The following is a 26239-nucleotide window of genomic DNA, read 5'->3' on the forward strand; positions in this document are numbered from 1 at the left end:
TCTTTATATTATTGTTAACTTCCTTGCACAGCCAAAGATGTTTTCCACCCCACCCTCCTTACAATCTCAAACAATCTCCTCAGATTGATTTTCTAAGGGGCCTATGTTCACTTTGATTTCTCTCTTCATTTTTAATCTATTTAAGGAAGCTTTATTGTCAGTTTTTATTTTCGTTGTTTGTTTGTCCACGTAGTTTACTCTCTTCCCCTATTGTCGTTTTAGTCCTCTTTCACTGGATTCTGGAATAAAGAGCATAACATTTCAAAACAATATTTCACACTAACACAATTGGGATTTTCCACCTCACTTTCACCACAAAGCAAGACACAATGACAGTAGACAATAGGTGAAGGAGCATGCCATTCGGCCCTTCAAACCAGCACCACCATTCATTATGATCATCCACAATCAGTATCCTGTTCCTGCCTTATCCCCATAACCCTCGATTCCACTATCTTTAAGAGCTCTATCCATTTCGGTCTTGAAAGTATCCAGAGACTTGGCCTCCACTGCCTTCTGGGGCAGAGCATTCCATATATCCACCGCTCTCTGGGTGAAGTGTTTCTCCTCAACTCTGTCCTAAATGGCCTACCTCTTATTTTTAAAACTGTGTCCTCTGGTTCTGGACTCCCCCATCAACGGAAACATACTTCCTGCCTCCAGATTGTCCAATCCCTTAATAACCTTATACATCTCAATCAGATAATGTTTCTGAAGCAATCTGGAACTGATTCCCCTCCAAAACAAATTACATTTCATTAGAAAAAGGAAGAACTACATAACTGCACTTGACAGCATACTGAACTACATCAAGTTAAAATGGAACATGTTTTCACAATCATCACAGGATGCTGTTTGGCCAATCATGTCAGCACCAGCTCTCCACAACAGCAACTTACTTTGCTTTCTCCCATAGATCGGCACATTGCTTCCTTTGCAAGTGTGGGGTTACTACATGATATACTCCATTCAACATTTTCCAATAACCTTCAGACAAGATGTTTCATACTATAGCTTGCAGCCTGACAGCAGCATGAAAAGGGGTCTTGGTGAACAACGGGACTAACTATATGCCTCTTTAACCCATAGCATTTTAGGCTTGGCAAAAAATAAGCCTGCTTTAATTAAGCTACTCTCGATGATATCTAAATTAATACGATGTGATTCAGACATTGCAATCTTCAACCCACCGAGCAATCCAAAATGTGTAGATGCACATTGCATTACTATTATTACCATTATTAAGCATAACAATCAAAATTCACTTGTCAACCAATCACCATTCGCTCATACAGTGCAAATGTTGGTTTCCCCTTGAATTGGTATTCTTATGAAGTGTCCTATTGAGTATAAGACAAAAGGTTTCCATAAAATGTGCCTTTTTTCAGCAGTGTTTCATGTAAAGTGAAGGGATCTTGTGGAACAGTGGTATTGTAGCTACATCTTGGCCGGAAGGCTCAGGTACAACTAGGTGTAACTGGTCCAGAGGTGTGTAATAACACAGCTAACAGGTTGATTAACTTAATACATCTATACATAAGATCCATTAGGGCTTTTTGTGCACATGATATTAAATGGGACAATCTGTGAATGGTCTGTTCAGGACAACCCAAGTTTATATGTATCCAGCACCTTAGAAGAAGTTTAGCTGAAAATTTAACACTTCTGGTTGGAGCGTATTCCTAGGGGATAGGAAAGCCGGGGGGAAAAAAGGTAGGATCTCACTATTGAACACGGACAACATTAATGTTTCACAGAGGAATGATATACTCAAGGGTCTACAGAATAGTACAGTAGTATGATAGAGAGGAAGCAATTTAGCTGATAGAACTGGTGCAGATTCAAACAAAGAACAAACCAGTTAACTTCATTCCCATATCTCTGTTAATATATTTTCATGTATTGGTTACATTTCCTTTGCAGGCTATGAGGGAAGCTTTTTCTGTCACCATATCATGCAGTGCAATTCAGTTCAAATCCTACATGGTTGTTGCATTAACAAGATTTTCTTCCTGTTCTCCAGCTCGCTAAGCCAATCTAAATCCTTCAACTCTCCGAACAAGTGAAAACCACTTATCTCTGTTCACTCTCTCTAAATTCTTCACAATTTAAACACACGTAACCAAATCACAGCTCTAAGGAAATGCTTCTTTAAACCAGCAGTGATTCCTATTCCTGGAACTATTCCATTCAATCGCTTCATGACTTTGTGCACAATGTTCATACCCAAAGTTGTCATGTCAGAATTGGATACAAAAGTTCAGCTAAAATTGAATTTCTGCCTGATACAGGAATTTTTAAATTGATCTGTTCAGGGATGTAATGAGACACTGCTAGGGCAGGTGGGGCTTTAGCTTGGCTCTTCTGGTCCAGAGGTAAGGACACTATCACTGAGCTACAAGAGCCTCACGGCTTTATATGCATTCAACAGTTTCCTGAATTTGTCCTCCATGCCTCTATTTATGAAGTCCAAGATGCCAAATGCTTTATTAACTGCTTTGTTACTCCATCCTCTCACTTCAAAAGATAATTGCACTATTTTCCCTTCATTATTCTTGCAACCGAAAACAAATTGAAGGAATTTTTTCCCCAACCATTTTACCAACTCCCTAGATACGCTACAAGGACAGTTCGTTGTCATTCTTCTAAAAAAAATCATGATTTTGCAGTTTTACGTTTTCCTAAGTTTCCAGGTTCCAAACAGTGCACTTATGAATCTGCACCACACCTAACCCTCCTAACAAGCAGATTTTGGGTTAGCACTTAAAGGTTTGGTGACCCTGCAGTGTCTTACTCAGGTGAAAATCATTAAAGACTGAATTGATTCATGCTTGAGTTAAGGAATAGAAAGAAGCTGTTATATTTGAGAGAATTCATCACTGACTTCCAAATAGAGAAGGAAACAGAGGCAAATTCCAAAGGAAAAAAAATTGCTTTAAAAAAGCAACAACGTTAATTACCCTAATACATACCAGGGAGAAACATAGCAAAACAGCAAGGAGGGGAATAATTCCTAAAATATGAGCAGGCATATTTCCTTAAATCAGTATGTTCCTAAGCCAATAAGGAAGTAATTTGTTTTGGATCAAGTTCTAGGATCAAGTTCCGGTTAGGTGTGTTTCAATACAAAAAGCCCTAGCTAAGAGTATAAAGTGTATCTGTATAAAGTAGCATGGGAAAATCAAAGATAAAAATACTTAACTGGAACACAGCCAACTTCAGCCATCTGAGAAGTACAATGGAGACAGAGATTAGTCAAGAAAATAGCACCTGAGGAATGGCAGACTTTCAAGTAGGAAAGCATTTGGTGCGGTTTCCCTAGTTGACACTGGGGCCGTTATGTTTTGTAACGACCAAATCTTCTATTTTTCTGCAGTTTTGACTGTGGACTGAAATGGGTAAAGGGCTGTTTTAAAGTCAAAGGATTGTAGAAAGAATGACTGCATTTTTTAAAAGCAACTTATCTGACACTCAATGCCAGTCCTGTTTACACAGCTGTTTGTTCAATCAGTGGAAAAGGTTTCTACAGAGGAGCTGGAGTCGACAGGTCAGCACAAAGGGAAATTCAGATGGTAACAGGTATTTCATTAGGATATGGAAATGGTGACCAGCTGTCAACGAAAGGCTTTTGCCTGCCAACAATTATGGGATTGGCTCCCAGATAGCTTAAAAGCTTGTGGATGGAAACACTGGATCAGAAAGTATTGGATATTTTGTTCCCAGCAGTAAAAAAACCCTAAGCCTGAGGGAAGCTAGGTTATTTTCTCTAATAATTTGCTGCAAGTTGAAGCTTTACCCAATAAGTAAGGGACATTATAAATGTGAACCAGTTGCCCTGTGTGTCCTACAAGAAGGTGAAAGTACCTGTAGAAGGAAGATCGAGGAGAAGCGAGTCCTAAAAAACATAAGATAATCTTAGCTAGCCCGATGTTCAGCGGCCAGCGAACTTCCTTCCCAGTCTTTCCTTCCACCTACGACACTGTTTTCTTTCTGATTTTCTGTAAGGGGAATTTAAGGGAGCTAGAGTTTTAACAAGTAGTTATACGTCTATGGTTCATAATTATTTGCCTGCAACTAGAACCTAATTATTTGTAACAGTTCAGTACAGATCCTTGGCCAACATGTATCTAAAAGGAAGGTAAATTGAGGAATTTTGCACACTTTTTAAGAAGTTTTTAACTTGTGTGGTAATTCCAAAAATGTAACAAAGGTGTAGGGAGTTCAATTTCAAAGGCCACAGATGATACAGAAACTAATAACATAGTACAAGCAGTTCCCAAGGTTGCGCCAGATTCTTCCGGAGTCCATTCACAAGTCAATTTGTACGCAAACCAGAAGGCAACACAGGACAATATAAAATTGTCACTTGTAAGTATAGGAAATATTCAAATAGCAGCTCTTTAAAATTTCACCTCGTACAGAACATGTTCGTAAATGAGAGCATTTGCAAGTCAGATGTTTGTAAATCGAGGACCCTCTGTACATAGAAAGGCAGAAATAAATTACATGGCCCAAGGCAACTTTTCAGTCTGTCTGTCTTGCCATTCATGTGTGTCCCAAAGACACATCAATACTCAAGTTAGGCAAATTGATGAAATGGATATAAATCTGGCAAATGCGATTTCACCTGCATAGGCGTGAAGTGATGCACATTTGATGAAAAAGCATCAAGAAACATGATATAGACATCTCTATTTCAAGGGAGTTGCAAGAATGGAGGTACCCAGAAGTGTATATTCACAAATCTGTGAAGAGGGTAGGTGATGGTAATGCAGTTTTAAAAAAATACAAGATACTTGTCCTTGCAAATAAGGGCATTCAACATGAAAAGCAAGGATTTTTTTTTGCAATTCTGAGCATTACACTCAAAGAAGGACATCAAGGCCTTGAGGAGCACAAAGGTGAGATTTACTAAGATGGTACCAGGGGCTATTTTCAAAGGTGATTAGGGATGCCTAATAAATGCTGACCCTCACCACCTATGCCCAAAATCCAAGAGTGGCTTTTTTATTTAAAAAAAATCAATAACTTCATACTTAGACAAATTGGAAAGGCAAACTGTTCTCCAAAGAGCATTTATACACCTTTCAAAAAATGTCCCAAGAGATTCACAATCAATTAAACAGTTTTGAAATGTAATCATTATGGCAATGTCAAGAATGCAACAGCGCTCAATAAATGACAGATCAGTAGGAAGCTCAGAGGAACAGAGAAATCCTGGGGTGCTTGTCAACAGATCCTTGAAGGCAGCAAGCTAGTTTAATAGGGTAGTTAAAAAGCACGCAGGATACTTGCCTCTACCAGTCAAGGTATAGATTATAAGAGTAGGGAAGTTATGTTAGAGCTGTAGAACTTCAGTTTTGTCGCAGCTGGTGCATTGTGAGCTGTACTGGTCACCACATTACAATAAGAAGGATGTGGCTGCACGAAATGGTGCCGAGGAAATCCACAAGAGGTTGGCTGGAATGGAGTATTTCAGCTACAGAGAGATATTGGATAAGCTCAGGTTATTTTATTTGAATCAGAAGATTGGGGGGGGGGGGGGGGGGGGGGGGGGTCCTGAGATGTACAAGATTACAGGCAGTTCTGCTATAACGCGTGTTTCATTAATGCAAATTGGCTGTAACGCCATTGATGAATAGTGGGCACTGTTTGGATAATGCAAACTTTCCACTGAAGTAAAGCGATTTTCAATAGCAATTTCCCCATAACACAATTTTCTATAGCGCAAGGTCACACAAGAACGTAACTTTCGTATTATAAGATGTAACTTGTACAAGGGATATGGGTAGTGCAAACAGAAAGCAGCTGCTGCTCCAAGCTGAAGGGTCAAAACAAGGGGACATTCTTTTCAGGTGGAAGGCTGAAGGCGAAGTGGGAATTTGAGGAGAAACATTTTCACCGAGAGTGTGGTGGGGTTTTGGAATGCACTACCTAGGAAGGTAGTTGGCAGGTAATCGCACAGCCTTTAAAAAGTTGGATGAACACTTCAAGTGTCACACCACTTGCCGTTATGGGACTAGAGTAGGACTAGTATAAGATAGTAGTGTATTTTTGGCTGCACAGATGCAATAGGCCAAAGGGACTCTTCTATACTATATGATTCTAGGAGTTGGATCACAGCCAACTTCCACAAACAATATTACAATAATAACCGGGCAATCTGTTTTTTGTGACAATGGCTGAGTGATAGATATTGGTCAATCAGCAGCCTAGGGACATTTGCTCTGCTCCTCTTCAAAACAGTGCTGTGGAATCTGTTGCATCCATCTGAAGAGGAGGTATGGGCCTCAGTCTAATCACTCATCTAAATGACAGAATTTCCAACAGGGCAGCACTTTCTAGATACTGAACTTGAATGTTTGCCTTGATTTTTGCACTCAAGTATGGAGTGGAACTTGAACCCGTAACAACACATTAGCACTTTATAGTTTATAGACATTAAGTAAATACCAAATAAAGGTGTTCAATATAATAAGAATTCCACTATTTTATGTTTCTCTTCCTTGACAAAGCATTTGAGAAGTAACCCATTTAATGTAAATGTAAAAGAATTCGATGAAACCATCATAATTCAGAAATTGAAGGACACTTTTCAAAGCAAAATGTTTTCTCCTGTCTATAATACATTCACCCCCTGCAGAGTCAATGTAATGGCAGCAGTGTGTACCCATCTGCATTATACACCATTTAACAAACCAAGCCTCCGTTAACAGTACCCTCCAAACTCTCAAACTAACAGCTAGAAGAACAAGGGCCACAGATCCACGAGATCACCACCGCGTGGAAGTTCCCTCCAAACCACACCACTATGGCTTGGAAATATATCGTCATACCTTCATTGACACTGTGTTAATACCCGTAGCTCCCTTCCAAACAGCATTGTGGGTGCTCCTGCAACCCAAAGACTGCAGTGATTCACCATTACTTTCTCCATGATGATTAGTGATGAGCAATTAATGATAGCGTAGCCAACAACAGCCACATTTTAAAGAGTGGTTAAAAATAAAAGATTGATATTTTGTTAGTACGTTTAACAAAAATGCAGCTCTAAATCCCCCACCAACAGCAGCAGCAGCAGTACCAATTACATTAAAATGTAAATTAGTACAATGGACTGTTATCAAAGCACTTTCTATAATTCATTAAATAGGAAGCAAAAGAACTGCGGATGCTGGTGTTGAAATTTGAACCGAAGGCAGAAATAGCTGGAGAATCTCAGCAGGTCTGGGAGCATCAGCACAGAGAAAGTAGAGTCAACATTTCAGGAAGAAGGGTCTTACTGGAGCCAAAACCAGTGACTCTGATTTCTCTCCACAAATGCTGCCAGACATGCTCAGATTCTTCAGCTATTTCAGTCTATACCCAATAATTCATTCGCATTTTAAATTCCAAGTAAGACATCCACATATCAAAAACATCAAGGGCATTTAAGGACCTTCAATATATATTGGATGTTCAGAAATCACTTCATTCCATTAGTCCCCCACCTCAAATGTTGAATTAAATGCTAATGTTACAGTCAATGCAGTTGAATTCCACTTGAATTGGTGTGACATGGACTGAATCACTGGCCCAGAGTCAGTGCTGAAACTGTAAAATCCTGAGTTTAATGACAGCTGGAAAAGGAAAACACACAAGGCATTGTCATCTGCACCCTGAGTAAACTTTGACCTAGCACCACTGTAAAAATAAGCTTCTCCCCTTCCCCCACTGCATCCCAAAACCAGCCCAGTTCATTCCACCCCCCCCCCAACTGCACCACACAACCAGCCTAGCTCTTCCCCTCCACCCACTGCATCCCAAAACCAGTCCAACCTGTCTCTGCCTCCCTAACTTGTTCTTCCTCTCACCCATCCCTTCCTCCCACCCCAAGCCGCACCTCCATCTCCTACCTACTAACCTCATCCCACCTCCTTGACCTGTCCGTCTTCCCTGGACTGACCTATCCCCTCCCTACCGCCCCACCTATACTCTCCTCTCCACCTATCTTCTTTTCTCTCCATCTTCGGTCCGCCTCCCCCTCTCTCCCTATTTATTCCAGAACCCTCACCCCATCCCCCTCTCTGAAGAAGGGTCTAGGCCCGAAACGTCAGCTTTTGTGCTCCTGAGATGCTGCTGGGCCTGCTGTGTTCATCCAGCCTCACATTTTATTATCTTCTTACAGCTTGTTTGTGTCAGCTATTTTTCAATTATGTACACATTCACCTTCAAAGAAATTCATCAGTTTCCCATTCAAAGAATCAGTCAAAGACATTTGCAAAACAAAGAACCAAATCTTCTGGTCTCTGAATTGTTGAGCATCATACAGAAGACCAAAGAGGTATGTCAGGACTCAGAAGTCCTAACATGTTGAGCTATATGGAAACTATCCAGGATGTTTGAAGCCTGCAGGAACCCACCATAAATGTCTCCAACTTACCAATCCACTCACCTGAATGCTTATCTGGGAAATATTAGACAGAAGCCACAAAACTCCTGGGGGAGGTGGTGGCATAGTATTAATATCACTGGCAAGTAATGCAGAACGCAAAGCTAATGTTCTGATGATATATGTTCAAATTTCACCAGTGAAATTTGAATTCAGTAAAAATCTAGAATAAAAAGCTAGCCCAATGACAATCATGTAACCACTGTTGTTGTAAAAACCCATCTCGTTAACTCGCGTTTTTTAGAAAGGGAAATCTGCCACTGCTACCTGGCGTGGTTCACTTGTGACTCCATCCCACAGCAATGAAGCTGATTCATCACTGTCATCTTGGCAATTAATTCTGGAAAATAAATACTGGCCTTATCAGTATTACTAATATTTCATTATTGGCATTAATTAAACCTCCACATCTTGTGAGTTAATTTTTATTTAAAAATTTCCACAAAAATTCCTGCCTGCCTGCCAGCCAAACCTCATGGCTCTACCAAGTGCCAAAAGACACTTCCCGGTGTAATAAGTTAGGGCAGCCAGTTCAGAGTCTCTGAGAGACTCTCCACCTGGTTTTGACCACATTCAAGGCAGCTGCAGCAAAACAGGGACAGAAAGGAGAAAAAATTGGAAAGGGGGGAATTCCAGCAAACAGCAGAAACGGCTCATTCCTATTCTGTCTCAAAAAATTAGCTGTCCACTTTCTGCAAGTTATTGTCAAACAGTACACAAATTAGGAAAGCAAAAGGGGCCATGAAACGACCTTGGCAAGTAGGGATAAAGAAAATCCCAAGGCATTCTATACATAAGAAGAGGGCATCACTCAAGAGATAAATGAGGAAAGGGTGCTTGGAGGCAGAGGACCTGGGCAAGATCCTGAGTACTTTGCATCAGTATTTACCCAGGAGATGGATATGGAGCATAGTGAGATTAGTGTGGAGCATGCTAATGTGCTTTGTGGGGACGGGTTGGGGGAGGGGCGCCTTTTGAGATCAAGAAAGAAGTGGTGTTCGGTCTCTTGAAGAGCATTAAGGTGGATAAGTACCCAGGACCGATGGGGTGGAACAGATGAGATTACCAGGGTTGTGGCCAAAATCTTCGCATCCTCACTAGCCGTTGGAGGGGTTCTGGAGGCTGGTGAATAGCTAATGTTGCCCCTCTACAAGAAAAGGAAATAGGGATAAGGCAGGAAACTATAGACCAGTGAGTCTCTCATCGGTGGTTGGAAAGCTATTAGAGAGATTTCTTGGGGATAGGGTTTACATGCACTTGAAAAAGCATGGCCGAATCATCGACAGTCAGCACGACTTCGAGCAGGGTAGGTCATGTATTATTAACTTGACTGAATTTTTTGAGGAGGCAACAAAGATGATCGATGAGGCTGTGGTCGACATGGATTTTAGTAAGGCTTTCAACAGGTTCCTCATGGCTGGTTCATCCAGAAGATTAAGATGCACTGGATCCACAGTGACTTGGCCACTGTGATTCAATACTGGCTTGGCCATAAAAAGGGCAGACGGTAACGGAGGAAGGGTGTTTCTCAGGCTGGAGATCTGTGACTAGTGGGAAGCAGGGAACCATACTGGACCTCTGCTGTTTGCGATGTATACAAACAACTTGAGTTAAAATGTAGATGGGTGGGTTAGTAAGTTTCCAAGCAATACAAAGATCGGTGGAGTTGTGGACAGCGTAGAAGGCTGTCAAAGGATACAGCGGAATATAGATCAGTTGCAGATATAGATGGAGAAATGACAAATAGAGCTTAATCCAGCCAAGTGAGAGGTGCTTCACTTTGGGTGTTCAAATGTTAAGGAAATGAATACAATTAACGGCTGGACCCTGAACAGCATGGATGTACAGAAGGATGTTGGAGTTCAAGGCCATAGCTCCCTGAAAGTGGCCACGCAAGTCAATAGGGTGGTAAAGAAGGTACATGGCATGTTTGCCTTTTTTTGGTTGGGGAACGGAGAACACGATTCAAGATGTCATGTCACAACTTTAAAAGATTTTGGTTAGATCACTCAGAGTATTGCGTTCAATTCTGGTCACCGCTTTACAGGAAGGATGTGGAGGCTTTGGAGAGGTTGCAGAAGAGGTATACTGGAATACTACCTGGATTATAGGGTATGAGCTATAACGGCAGGGTAAAAAACTCATGTTGTTTTCTCTGGAGCCGTGGAGGCTGAGGGGAGATTTGATAGAAGTCTATAAAATTATGACGCACAGATAGGATTGATGGTCAGAATCTTTCTCCCCAGAGTCACAATGTCTAATACTAGGGGGCATGCATTTAAGACGAGAGGGAGAAAGTTCAAAGGAGATGTGAGGGGCAAGTTTTTTTTTCACTTCCCAGAGTGATAGAAGTCTGGAATGCACTGCCAGGAGCGGTGGTGGAGGCAGATATGATTTTGTTTTGAGGGGGAGGGTTTAAGGTACTTTTAGATAAGCATTTGATTACCAAGGGATGCAGGAATATGGACCAAGGGCAGGCAGTAGGGATTATTTAATTTGGCATTATGTTTGGCACAACATCGTAGGCCAAAGGGCCTGGACCTGAGCTGTACTGTTCTATGCTTTATGTTATAGAACATAGAACATTACAGCACAGTACAGGCCCTTCGGCCCTCGATGTTGTGCCGACCTGTCATACCGATCTCAAGCACATCTAACCTACACTATTCCATGTACATCCATATGCTTATCCAATGACGACTTAAATGTACTTAAAGTTGGCACATCTACTACCATTGCAGGCAAAGCGTTCCATTCCCTTACTACTCTCTGAGTAAAAAAACTACCTGACATCTGTCCTATATCTTTCACCCCTCAATTTAAAGCTATGCCCCCTCGTGCTCGCCGTCACCATCCTAAGAAAAAGGCTCTCCCCATCCACCCTATCTAACCCTCTGATTATCTTATATGTTTCAATTAAGTCACCTCTCAACCTTCTTCTCTCTAATGAAAACAGCCTCAAGTCCCTCAGCCTTTCCTCGTAAGACCTTCCCTCCATACCAGGCAACATCCCAATAAATCTCCTCTGCACCCTTTCCAAAGGTTCCACATCTTTCTTATAATGCGGTGAGCAGAACTGTGCACAATACTCCGAGAGCTTCACCATAACCTCTTGGTTCCAGAACTTGACCCCTCTATTAATAAAAGCTAAAACACTGTTTGCCTTCTTAACAGCCCTGTCAACCTGGGTGGCAACTTTCAAGGATCTGTGTACATGGACACCGAGATCTCTCTGCTCATCTACACTGCTAAAAATCTTACCATTAGCCCTGTACTTTGCCTTCTGGTTACTCCTACCAAAGTGCATCACCTCACACTTGTCTGCATTAAACTCCATTTGCCACCTCTCAGCCCAGCTCTGCAGCTTACCTATGTCTCTCTGCAACCTACAGCATCCTTCGTCACTATCCACAACTTCACCGACCTTAGTGTTGTCTGAAAATTTACTAACCCATCCTTCTATGCCCTCATCCAGGTCATTTATAAAAATGACTAACAGCAGTGGACCTAACACCGACCCTTGCAGTACACTAGTAACTGGTCTCCAGGATGAACATTTCCCATCAACTACCACCCTCTGTCTTCTTTCAGCAAGCCAATTTACGATCCAAACTGCTATATCTCCCACAATTCCATTCCTCCACATTTTGTACAATAGCCTACTGTGGAGAACCTTATCGAACGCCTTGCTGAAATCCATATACACCACATCAACCGGTTTACTCTCATCTACCTGTTTGGTCACCTTCTCAAAGAACTCAATAAGGTTTGTGAGACACAACCTACCCTTCACAAAACCGTGCTGACAATCCCTAATCAAATTATTCTTTCCTCGATGATTATAAATCCTATCTCTTATAACCTTTTCCAACACTTTACCAACACTTTACCAACAAGTGAGGTAAGGCTCACTGGTCTATAATTACCAGGGTTGTCTCTACTCCCCTCGTGAACAGGGGAACCACATGCGCTATCCTCCAGTCGTCTAGCATTATTCCTGTAGACAATGACGAGTTAAAGATCAATGCCAAAGGCTCAGCAATCTCCTCCCTGGCTTCCCAGTGGATCAGAGGATAAATCCCATCCGGCCCAGGGGACTTATCTATCTTCACCTTCTGAAGGATTTCTAATACCTCTTCCTTGTGAACCTCAATCCCACTTAGTCTAGTAGCCTGTATCTCAGTATCCTCCTCAACAACACTGTCATTTTCTAGATTGACTACTGTCAAAAAATATTCATTTAGCACTTCCCCTATCTCATCTGACTCCACACACAACGTACTACTACTATCCTTGATTGGGCCTAATCTTACTCTCGTCATTCTCTTATTCCTTAAATACCTATAGAAAGCCTTAAGATTTACCCTGATCCTATCCGCCAACAACTTCTCATGTCTCCTCCTGGCTCTTCTGAGCTCTCTCTTTAGGTCTTTCCTGACGACCTCGTAGCCCTCCAGCGCCTTAACTGAGCCTTCACATCCAATCCTAACATAAGCCGCCTTCTTCCTCTTGACCAGAGATTCCACCTCCTTCGTAAACCACGGCTCCCGTGCTCTACAGCTTCCTGCCTGCCTGACAGGTACATACTTATCTAGGACACACAGGAGCTTTTCCTTGAATAAGCTCCACATTTCTAATGTGCCCATCCCCTGCAGTTTCCTTCCCCATCGTATGCTCCCTAAATCTTGCCTAATCTCATCGTAATTGCCTTTACCCCAGCTATAACTCTTGCCCAGTGGTATACACCTATCCCTTTCCATCACTAAAGTAAACATAACAGAATTGTGATCGCTATCACCAAAATGCTCACCTACTTCCAAATCTAACACCTGGCCAGACTCATTACCCAGTACCAAATCTAATGTGGCTTCGCCCCTTGTTGGCCTGTCTACATACTGTGTCAGGAAGCCCTCCTGCACACACTGGACAAAAACTGACCGATCTATAAGTACTCGAACTATAGTGTTCCCAGTCAATATTTGGAAAGTTGAAGTCCCCCATGACAACAACCCTGTCTCTCTCACTCCTATCGAGAATCATCTTTGCTATCCTTTCCTCCACATCTCTGGAACTATTCGGAGGCCTATAGAAAACTCCCAACAGGGTGACCTCCCCTTTCCTGTTTCTATCCTCAGCCGATACTACCTCAGTTGATGAGTCCCCAAACATCCTTTCTGCAACTGTAATACTGTCCTTGACTAACAATGCCACACCTCCGCCCCTTTCACCATCTTCTCTGTTCTTATTGAAACATCTAAATCCCGGAACCTGCAACAACCATTCCTGTCCCTGCTCTATCCATGTCTCCGATGTTCTAAATTGTCAGTTGATGTTTGAATGGGCTTCTATTCAAATGTCTTTCCCCATGGTCACTAGATCATATAGGCCCTTCTCTGAGCTAAGGTGTTACCCTGAATTCATGAAGCCACTTTGCACTTCATTTTGCCCTTCATCAGTTTTTGCTGTGAATCTCCAGCACTGTCCCATTTGTTCGTTTGACACCAACTGCTGCTCAGGTTCTGAAATCCTGAGACTGCACTTCTCCAGCCAATGATACTTCTTGCTCATAGGGTTCTCCAGGACATTGGAAACATTTGAGTTCTCATTTGGCACAAGATGCATATTCTATTGGACTGAGGTGTCCTGCCATGCTCTATGCATTATACTAACTAAACTTTGCAAAAAAGACCTAAGGGCTTATGAAAGGCTTGTGGGGAGGAAACCTTCGTCAGCGCCCTCTGTTACGTTGACTTTATTTGTAGATTTCGGATTAGTAATTCTCATTAAGGAGCAGGGTACCAGTAATTGTTTTGCACTGCATTCATAATTTAACCTGTATAATTTTCAGATGATCTGCTGTACTAAACAGTGAAAAATGTATATATGTTGTTTCAGTCCATCTAGTTCAAAGTTTGATATGAGAAAGACAAGACACTGCAAGAAATGAAGTGAAAGCGGAAAATATGTTGGCAATGTGCAGAAATTATTCTGCGATATGAAATTCAGATATGTGTGATAGCTGTAGAAGTGTTTGTGGAAAGAGATTGCTTTTTCAGGCTGTTATTTTCTTCGTGATTGATTACAAACTGCCAAATACCAAATCTCAATTTTATTGATTGCGGACTACGCTGGACAGGATATTAATCTAAATTTTTGACATTCCATTACTCTTGGTTCTCTAACTCATGCAATGTTAGAATGTTATCCATTTCACAGAGGTTGCTTGTTACACACTTGGCGTCACATGGTCTATAACAGCTCATTTTGCCTGTGGTCCTGTTAAACCTGTATTTCAAAGATTAATCTTTGATGCCAGTAAACTCCTATTAGTTGTGTTTGAAGTCCAAATGGCCTACATCGATAGGGGCAGAAAAGCCAGGCAACACGGTGATGGGTATAAATCAGCTGGGGAGAGGGACAAATGCCCCTGGAGATGGCAGTGAATAGCCTGTGGGTAGGAGCAGTAATGCTGGGGATGGGGGAAACCAGCTCAGGGTTAGCAGAACAGCAGCTGGAAGGAGGCTGGGGAAGCCTGGGGATAGTGGGGAGGGCAGCTTGGAGCATGGCAAAGATGATGGGGAGCCAGGCCCCCAGGAGAGGTATGGCTTGGCCCTTTGGTGGGGGATCGATTCCCGTCTGGGCGATGGTGGGGTCCAGGCCGGTGAGTGAAGCCCCGGCCCAGGATGTCCTCCTCTTCTGTCACGAGAGGACCGGCTTCTTCCGCCTCCTGGGTCTCTTCTGCCTGGCCCAGTTCCTGTTCTGGATCTACCTGGCCCATTTCGCCTTCACCTCTCTCAAAGACACAGGATACCAGGAGACGGTTCTGGAAGGAGAGTGGGCAAGCAGCCTGCCGAAGATCGGGGGGCTCGCCCTGAACCTGGGGTCAGACGGGTGGAGATACAGCTTCACAATCTCCTGCTTGACTATCGGTAAGAATCACGTCTGACTGGTTTCCTGAAGAGTGACACAAGAGTGGGAAGATCCTGGGTGTGACACAACTCGAGAGGATGAGGTAGGATTGAGCCAAATGGGCCTGGTACTGGAAAGAGTTAAAACAGAAGGGTGTGCATTGCACAGACTGGTCTTGCATGCTCCCAGATGTAGACAGAGCACAAGGATGGGCTCAGCGAATGGGATTGGCATTGGAATGAGCACATGGAATATAACATGGGAAACCATGAGGTTACCCACTTTAGCAGAACGTGCACGGCATTTCCAAAGTGGTAAGAGGTTGGAAAATGTAGGTCTACTGGCTGCCCTTGTCAAGAGAGTTAGACAGCTCAGAAACAGACCCTTCACCCCAGCCATAATCCCAAAGTAAACTAATCCCACCTGCCTGTTCCTGGCCCATATCCCTCCAAAGGTTCCCGCTAAAGTCGGTGGAGAGTGTGGAAGAGTGTTGCAGGTTGCAGGGAGACTTGGATAAACTGCAGAGTTGGGCTGAAAGGTGGCAAATGGAGTGCAATGCGGATAAATGTGAGCTGATTCACTTTGGGAGGAACATTGGGAAGGCAGAATACCAAGTCAATAGAAAGATTCTTGGTAGTGTGGATGTGCAGAGGGATCTTGGTGTCCATGTACATTGATCCCTGAAAGTTGCCACCCAGGTTGATAGTGCTGTTAAGAAGGCTTACGGTGTGTTAAGGTTTTATTGGGCGAGGGATTGAGTTCCGGAGCCGTGATGTCATGCTGCAACGGTACAAAACGCTAGTGCGGTCTCACTTGGAATATTGTTCTGGTTGCCCCATTACAGGAAGGATGTGGAAGCATTGGAAAAGGTGCAGAGGAGATTTACTGGGAATGTTGCTTAGTCTGGAGCGCAGGCCCTATAAAGAAAGGCTGAGGGACTTGGGTCTGTTCTCATTGGAGAGAAGGAGGCTAAGAGGGGATTTAATAGAGACATACAAGATGATCAGAGGATTAGATAGGGTGGACAGTGAGAGTCTTTTTCCAAGGATGATGACTTCAGCTTGTACAAGGGGGCATAGCTACAAATTGAGGGGTGATAGATTTAAGACAGACGTCAGAGGCAGGTTCTTTACTCAGAGTGGTAAGGGCGTGGAACCCCCTGCCTGCCAATGTAGTTAACTCAGCCACATTAGGGGCATTTAAATAGTCCTTGGATAAGCATATGGATGATGGTGGGATAGTGTCGGGGAATGGGCTTAGATTAGTTCACAGGTCGGCGCAACATCGAGGGCCGAAGGGCCTGTTCTGCACTGTAGTGTTCTATTACCCTTGTCTACACACTTGGTCACCTCTTTGAAAAATTCAACAAAGTTGGTCAAACATAACCTCGCCTGAATGAAACCATGCCGGCTGTTCTTGATTAATCCCTGCCTCTCCAAATTAATATTAATTCTGTCCCTCAGAATAGTTTCCAATAGTTTCCCCACCACTGGCATTAGTCTTACTGGCCTGTAGTTAGCTGGCTTATCGCTTGCTCATTTTTTGGACTTCCCTTCTCAATGGCTGCTCTCCAGTCCTCTGATCAGAGGAACTGAAAGTTTTTGCATGTATTCTTGCTATTTCCTTCATTGCCTCACTCACAAACTGGGACACATGTCATCTAGCCCTGGAGTTTATCTGTTTTTAAGACTGCCAGACAACCAGGAGGTTATGAGGGGTCTGCATTAATATCTTTCAACATATTCACCATATCAACAGATTTCTATACCCAAATCGTCCTTCTTACTAGTGAACACCGGCCCAAAGTATTCATTTAGATCCCCGATATATCATCTAGCTTCACATTTTGGTTCTTAATGGGCCCTACTCTCTCATTATCCTTTTACGCTTTAATGCACCTGTAAAACAATTTTGGATTTAGTTTATTTTACCTGCAGTACCCTTTCAAATATCCCCTTAACTCTCCTAATCTCCTTTTTAAGTTTTCCCTTGTACATTCTATACTCCTTCAGGCCTTCTGCTGCTTTGAGCTTTTGATATCTGGCAGAACTTTTCCTTGCTATCTTAACCCAATGCTGTATATCCTTTGATATCCAGAGTTCACAGGATTTGATGGTCCCACCTTTTCCTTTATTGCAACATGTTGGTCCTGTAGTTCCATATTTCCTTCTTGAACGCATCCTACTGTTCTGGACAGTTCTACTTGAAAATACATGCTCTCTGTCAGTTGTATACAGTTCTGGTTTTCATGCTATAAGAAGATTGGATTGGAATGTACTAGCTATAAAGGAGAAGCTGGACAAACTTGAACTGTTTTCGCTGGACTGAGGCTGAGAGGTCAACTTGACAGACATATATACATTTGAGACACGTAGGTAGGATGGATAGTTGGAGATTTAATCCCAATGTTGAAGAGGCTCTTCGACAGACACCTGAAGAGGCAGGGAATAGGGGAATACGGACCATATACAGACAGGTGGGGTTAACTTAGAATGGCACCATGGTTGGCACAGAATCGGTGGGCTGAGATGCCTGTTTTGATGTTGTACTGTTCTATTTTCTGCAGAAGAGAATTGGGAACACTTAAAAAGAAAATATTCCACATCTGTCTTAGCCTCTTATTCTTAAAAGATGGTCTCTGGTTTAACTCTCCTCCAGAAGAGGAAACATCCCCCGCATCTCAACCCCATCCAATTTCCTCAAGATACTGTGCTTCACAAGGTCACCTCTCAACTACCTGCATTCCGATAAGTATAGACCAAACCCATTCAAGCTTTCTTCATAACAGAATCCTCCCATCCCAGGATGGAGTTGAATAAACATCTCAAAACTGCCTTTAAAGCTTTTTTTTTCCCAATAAGGAGACTAAGACTGTGCACAGTGTTCCAGATGTGGCCGTTTCAATTCTCTATACAGATGCAGTAAATTTCCAGCTTTTATATTCTATTTCCCTGGCAATAGACAACATTCCATTTGTCTTCTCAATCATCTCTGGATTGAGCATGCTAGTTTTATGTCGTTCATACACCAGGTCATCTAAATTCCTCTGTATCTCCAAATTCTCCAATCTCTTCCTGTTCAAATGGCATAGCCCTTTTCTAATCTTCCTGACAAAGTGGAGAAATTCACATTTATCCACATTATATTCTACTTACCAAATAGTAGCCATGTCCCCGTGCAGATGCCCTGAAACCTCTTGCTAACTTATTTTCCTACATACCTTGATATCATCAGCAAATGTATCTAACAGTGAGTCAATGATTTGGATGAGGAGACAGAATCTATGGGATATTAATGTTAGGTTGCTTTAAAAAAACACTACCTCATGAGAGTCCTTCCATTCTTTAAATCACAGATGTAAACTCAATACATCACAGCAATTAAATGTTGCCTGAGTTGTTCTGGGAAATTGCTAAATTATAGCATGCAAAAACAAATTGGTTGCATTCTAATGCAAAAATTTTGAGGTGACACGTTAAAAAAAGTTTTCAGCAGTAGACGTATTAATTTGTGAAGTAAAATCCACTTTAAAACAAGTGAAGGCCAGCAAGCTACCATTTCCAAAGAACTTGCTTAAACACCAAATAATTAATTCCTTTTCAGACAAAAACAAAAACTTTTTAACTTCAAGACTGCAAACCTTATACAACTTCAGCTACATACACAGACCCCTGCAAATTAATCCACTTTCAAAAAAGCTACTAGAAATGCTTAAGATTTAGCTTTCACTGACTTGACAACACCACTCTGGCACAAAGCCCATAAATTCACATAAATTCATCATACTGGCCACCACCAATGGTGGAGCTCAATTAAGCTAATTTTTCAACACCAATTCACTGGACCATCTCCAAATTCCTGTTCCCTTTGCCTTAGTGACATCATACAGATGCAAGACCGTGAAATCATCTGAAAATCAGATACAAGGCTAGATCAACTTCTGTTTCTTCTGTCCCCACCTTTCACAGTATTCCTGGGATCAACAAACATGACAAAAATATACACAAAAAAATTATCCAATTGTTGACATACAAGTCTTTTTATGTTTAAAACGACAAGAAATCTGTTAATCACCAGAGGGGAAAAATGCCCATTTCTGGCTATGAACATTTCCGAATCCACCACTACATAAATCTTTGATTCTTGACAGTCTATCTTAACACGGTCAGATCTACATTCATTTGTCATAAATAGAATCTGAAAGTATTCTAAGACTAGTCTGATTAGCCGAATGCTTGATGAGACAGTTGAAATGTTATTTTTTCAAAAAAATGTGCCATTCCACTGTGATGGTGATCTGTCTGGAACTTTTTTAAATTTGTTCATGGGAGCTGCTGGTTTGATCAGCATTTACAGTCATAGTCATAGTCATACACACAGAAACATATTCTCCAGTCCAACTTGTCCATGCCAATCTAGTTTCCCAAACTAAACTATTTCCATTTGCCTGTGTTTTTCCCATATAACTCTAAACTGTTCCTACTCATGTACCTGTCCAAATTTATAGGGGAGGCGATGGCCTACTGGTATTATCACTGATAACAAAGTGTGGAGCTGGATGAACACAGCAGGCCAAGCAGCATCTCAGGAGCACAAAAGCTGATGTTTCAGGCCTAGACCCTTCATCAGAGCCTCCTAAGTGCTCCTAAGATGCTGCTTGGCCAGCTGTGTTCATCCAGCTCCACACTTTGTTATCTTGGATTCTCCAGCATCTGCAGTTCCCATTATCTGGTATTATCGCTGGACTGTTAATCCAGAGACCCAGATAACGTTCTGGGGACCCGGATTCAAATCCCACAATGGCAGATGGTGGAATTTGAATTCAATAATTATCTGGAATTAAGAGTCTAATGACGACTGTGAATCCATTGTCGATTGTTGGAAAAGCCCACCTGGTTCACTAATGTCCTTTAAGGAAGGCAACTGCCATCCTTACCTGGTGTGGCCTGCAAGTGACTCCAGACCCAAAGCAACTTGGTGGACTGTGATCTGTGGTATGGGCAATAAATGCTGCTGAGCCAGCAATGCCCTCATCCCATTAAAGAATAAAGGGATTTATTTTAAATGCTGTAACTGTACCTGCAACTCTTCTGGCAATTCATTACACATGCTAACCACTCTGAAAAAGTTAGCCCTGAGGTCCTTTCTAAATCCTTCTTCTCTCACCTTTAAAATATGCAACCTAATTTTGAAGTCCCCTACCCTAGGGAAAAGACCTTTGCTATTCACCTTATCTACACCTTCATGATTTTATAAACCTTCACAAGGTCACCCTTCAATGTGTTATACTCCAGTGGGGAAAGAAAAAGGTACCAGCCTATCCAGCCTTTCCTTCTCATTCAAACCCTCCAATCCCAGCAACAATCTTGTAAATATTTCTGAACGCTCACCAATTTAATAATATCCTTCCTATAGCAGGGCAATCAGAACCGTACACAGCACTCACCAATCTCTTGTACAATCTCAACATCATGTATCAACTCCTATACTCAGTAATCTGAACAATAAAGGTACACATGCTAAACGCCTTCTTAACAACCCTGCCTACCCAGTGATGCAGCTTTCAAAGAATTATGTACCCGAACCCCTAGGTCTCTCTAGAACATAGAACACTACAGCATAGTACAGGCCCTTTGGCCCTCGATGTTGCGCCAATCTGTGAAACCAAACTGAAGCCCATCTAACCTACCCTATTCCATTGTTATCCATATGTTTATCCAATGACCATTTAAATGTCCTTAAACTTGGCGAGTCTACTACTGTTGCAGGCAGGGCATTCCACGCCCTTATTACTCTGAGTAAAGAAACTACCTCTGACATCTATCCTATATCAATCACCCTTCAATTTAAAGCTATGTCCCCTCATGCTAGCCATCTCCATCAGAGGAAAAAGGCTCTCACTGTCCACCCTATCTAATCCTCTGATCATCTTGTATGTCTCTATTAGGTCACCTCTTAACCTTCTTCTCTCTAACAAAAACAGCCTCAAGTCCCTCAGCCTTTCATCCATACCAGGCAACATCCTGGTAAATCTCCTCTGCACCCTTTCCAATGCTTCCACATCCTTCCTATAATGTGGTGACCAGAACTGTACACAATACTCCAAGTGTGGCTGGACCAGAGTTTTGTACAGCTGCAACATGACCTCATGGCTCCGAAACTCAACCTCTCTACCAATAAAACCTAACACACCATACGCCTTCTTAGCAACCCTATCAACCTGGATTGGCAACCTTCAGGGATCTATGTACGTGGGCACCGAGATCTCTCTGCTCATCCACACTACCAAGAATCTTACCATTAGCCAAGTACTCTGTATTCCTGTTACTACTTCCAAAGTTAATCACCTCACACTTTTCCACATTAAACTCTGTTTGCCACCTCTCAGCCCACCTCTGCAGCTTATCTACGTCCCTCTGCAACCTGCGACATCCTTCTACACTATCCACAACTCCACCGACTTTAGTGTCATCTGCAAATTTACCAGCCCATTATTCTACGCCCTCATCCAGGTCACTTATAAAAATGACAAAACAGCAGTGGCTCCAAAACAGATCCTTGCGGTACACCAAGGACTCTGTTCAACAGCACCTCCCAGGGTCCCACCATTAACTGTATAACTCCTGCCACTATATACATTTTGGTAAGACAATACCCCACATTTATCCTAATTAAATTCCATCTGCCATTCCTCAGCCCTTGGGCCCAATGGATCAAGATCTCTTTGTAATCTTTGATAACCTTCTTCACTGTCCATTATACTACCAATTTTGGCGTCATCTGCAAACTTACTAACTATACAGCCTAAAATCTTATCTAAATCATTTACATAAAATGACAAACACAATAGACCCAACACCAATCCCTGCAGAACAAAGTGGTCACAGAGACCTCCAATCCAAACAACAACCCTCTGTCTCTACACCCAACTGTCAAGTCAATTTTGTATCCAATTAGCAAGTTCCACCTGAATCCCACGTAATCAGACTTTACTACACAGAACCTTGTCATAGGATTTACTGAAGCCCCTGTGAACAACGTCTACTGCTCTGCCCTCACCTTATTGCCTTTCCCAGGTTACCCTTAAAAATCCTTGGTCCATATGCTGTAGGTAAACGTAAAATGCCACGAGGAAGGCAATTCCAGAATTTTGAGTCAGTGGGGATGAAGAAACCGGTATTTCCATATGAGTTACTATGGTAATGGTATTCCTATCAATCTGCTAACTTTGCCTTTGAGATGGAAGTTTAGCATGTTGACCAAGGACCTTTGGTGAATTTCTGCAGTGTATATTGTAGATACTACATACTAGTGCTACTGAGTAGTGGAGTAACTGAATAATTATGAATACAGCACCATTCAAGTGGGCGGCTTCTTGAGTGCTGTGACTGGTCCAACTTGTACAGGTCCTTTTGCCCCAGAAATGGTCCCAACGTCCCAGAATTTTTTTTTTAAATATTCATTCACAGGATGTGGATGTTGCTGGCTAGGCCAGCGTTTATTGCCCACCCTTACTTGCCCAAGGGCAGTTAAGATGTGGGTCTAGAATCACATCTCAGCCAGACAAGGTGAGAATAGCAGTTTCCTTCCCTAAAGGACATTCATGAGGCTGATGGACTTTTCTGGCAATCAACAATGGATTCTCGATCATTATTAAACTCCTTATTCCAGATTTTTATTGAATTCAAATTCCATTTGCAGTGGCAGGATTCAAACCCAGATCCCCAGAACATTACCTGGATCCCAGCATTAACAGTCCAGTGATAACAGCACGAGGTTGTCACCTCCTCCAAACTAAAGTACTTCCTCCTGCACACCTCTTCATCTGGACTTACCTCCTATTTCTTCCAAACCCATGATCCCAGCGATGTAGGCCGAGGAGTGGCAGAGTTTAATTTAGATAAATGAGAGGTGTTGAATTTCAGTAAGGCTAACCATCACAGGACGTGTACAGTTAACAGTGGGAGTGGGGGAGTATTGCTGAACTTGGGATCTAGCGGTGATATTCCCTGCTAATCTCAAATTTGTCTTTTTAAGTTAACATAACCAAGGCGCAGAAAGCTCAGAAAGACAGTGCAAAAGGAAACAAGAGCAAAGGCACAGAGAATATTAAGAATGGTTGAAATTTTTTTTAAAAATACCAAAGCCTCACGTAGCATATAAACAGTAAAGAGAGGGGCTGTTGTGGCACTGTAGTAGTGCCCCTGCTTCTGGGCTAGAAGGTCTGGGTTTGAGTCCTCCTGCTCCAGAGGAGTGTCATAACATGCCTGGTTAGTTTGATTAAAAATATCTATAAACAGTCAAAGGATCAATCAGAAGCAAAAAAAAATGGGATTTACACAGAAACAGAGGGTATGGCTGAGTTATTGAAAAGTGTCTGCAGAACTTTGAGAAGCCCAGAAACCACAGGCCAGTCCACTTAACTTCAGTGATGATAAATCTTTTAATGTTGATAATTTATAGAGAAAAACCTTAACAGTCACTTGGACCAGCATGGATTAATCAAGGAAAGACTTGCTAAGGAAAAGGAACATTTAACGAGTCTGATTGAGGTTTTTGATGTGGAAACAGAGAGGATTAAGGAGGGTAAAGTACTGTGTGTCAAAAGGTGTTTGATGAAGTGCTACATAGCGGATTTGTCAGCATGGCTAAAGTCAGTGTAATAAAAGGAACACTGGCAGCAAGGTAACAATGTTGATTCGGTAACAGAAATCGAGGGTAATAGCGAATGGTTGTTGTCACAGGTTTTTCCCCTTTGAAGTCACCAGCCGAAGTTTTGGAATTATGAGCAGAGAAGAAACAATGACTGCTGTGGAGTTTCAACCAAATGAACACCTACATGGCCTCAAAGTAAATACAGAAACACCAATATTCAGAAGCTTCTTTAGTTTGGGGTTAGCCATATTTTTCATGAACCACAATGTTATTGAGTGCTTCTGATATATTGGTAAGCTTTTAGTTTGAGCCTCTGTGTTGTAGCAGTGTCTTGTGACTTCGCAAAATCACAATGGTAGAGCACAATTCAATCTTGGCTTTAAAAAGGAAATTGGATAATTACCCGAAGAGAAAAGATTTGCAGGGGTAACAAAAAAAAGCCAGCGGATTGGGGTTTGCTGTGATGATCTCACAATGAACTGGCATACACACAACAGGCCAGATGGCCTTTCCGTGCAGTAACAATTCTTGATTTTGAAGAAGTTTGGAAAGAAGCATTCTGGAAATCACACTGGTGATATGAAACCGCAGTATCTGGAGTTAGTACTTGGGTACATCAAACATGACTCCAGTTAGGCAGTACTACACATGACTGGATTTAAAGCAGATGCAGGGTTTAGTTGGATTAAATTTTTTTTAAATTTTGATTGTCTTAAAACATACATTATACTTTGGGTATGGGGGAGGGGAATGGAATTCTGAAACAAAATAGGGAGAGGTGGGGGAGGTGGATAGAAGATGGATAAAGGAGAAGATAGGGTAAGACGCGAAAGACAGGTCAAAGAGAAAGGGTTAGAGCCAGTGAAGGTGAATGTGGGTGGGAAGTTAGGGAGGAGATAGGTCAGTCCAGGGAGGATGGACAAGTCAGTGGGTAGGAGATGGGGGTGGGACTTGAGGTGGGATGAATACTTAGGGAGGAAGGGACTAGCTGGGCTGGCTTTGGGATGTGGCTAGATGAGGGAAGATTTTGAAACTTGTGAAGCCCACATTGATATGTGGGGGGGGGGGGGGGGGGGGAAGAGAGAGAGTTGAAATGGTTCGCGACTTTGAGGTATAGTTGTTTGTTGCAAACTCAGTGTAGGTGTTCCGCAAAGCAGTCCCAAGCCTCTGCTTGGCTTCCCAGATGTAGAGGAGGCCACAACAGGAACAGCAGATACAGTACATCACATTAACAGATGTGCAGGTGAACATCTGCTTAATGTGGAAAGTCATCCTGGGGCCTGGGATGGGAGGTTTCGGGACAGGTGTAGCGCTTGCTTCGGTTGCAGGGGTGGTGGGGCTGGAGGGAAGTGTGGAGCAGACAAAGGAGTCACGGACAGAGTGGTCCCTCCAGAAAGCACATAAGGGTGGGGAGAGAAAAATGTCTTTGGTAGTGGAATCAGATTGCAGATGGCGGAAATGTCGGAGGATGATGCATTGGATTTGGAGGTTGATGGGGTAGCACAAGAGGACGAGAGGGATTCTATTTTGGTTATTATTGCGGGGAAGGGGTGTGAGGGACGAGTTGCGGGAATTGTGGGAGACATGGTCAAAGGCATTTTCGATCACTGTGGAGGGGAAGTTGCAGTTATTGAAAAAAGAGGACATCTGGAACATTCGGGAGTGAAATGCCTCATCTCGGGAGCAGATACGGTGGAGGCCAAGGAATTGGGAATAGGGGGTGGCCTTTTTACAGGAAGGTGGGTGAGAGGAGGAACAATCTAGGTAATATACCTCCCCCCTCACCCCCATCCTAGGCCCTAAGAAGACTTTTCACACCAAATAGATGTTCATCTGCACATCTGTTAATATGATATACTGTATCTGCTGTTCCTGTTGTGGCCTCCTCTACATCTGGGAAACCAAGCGGAGGCTTGGGACTAATTTTCGGAACACCTACGCTCAGTTCGCAACAAACAGCCATACCTCCCAGTCGCGAACCATTTCAACTCTCTCGCCCTCCGCAATTCCTCAGACGATATGTCTATCCTGGCCCTCCTGCATTGCCACAATGATGCCATCTGAAAGATGCAGGAACAGCATCTCATATTTCGCTTGGGAACCCTGCAGCCCAAGGGTATCAATGTGGACTTCAAGTTTCAAAATCTCCCCTCATCCAACCACATGCCAAAACCAGCCCAGCTAGTCCCCGCCTCCCTAACTATTCCTCCCACCTCAAGCCCCACTCCCATCTCCTACCCACTA

The 26239-nt window shown here is 42.6% G+C and overlaps 1 protein-coding gene across 2 annotated transcripts in view; it reads right to left on the minus strand.

Annotated features, from left to right (window-relative positions):
* si:dkey-91m11.5 (PH_BCR_vertebrate and RhoGAP_Bcr domain-containing protein) overlaps positions 1-26239 on the minus strand; it is a 613456-nt gene that overhangs the window by 551628 nt on the left and 35589 nt on the right. The gene's annotated exons all lie outside the window — the stretch shown is intronic.

This window comes from Stegostoma tigrinum, chromosome 26 (assembly GCF_030684315.1).
Source record: "Stegostoma tigrinum isolate sSteTig4 chromosome 26, sSteTig4.hap1, whole genome shotgun sequence".
NCBI classification, from domain to species: domain Eukaryota; kingdom Metazoa; phylum Chordata; class Chondrichthyes; order Orectolobiformes; family Stegostomatidae; genus Stegostoma; species Stegostoma tigrinum.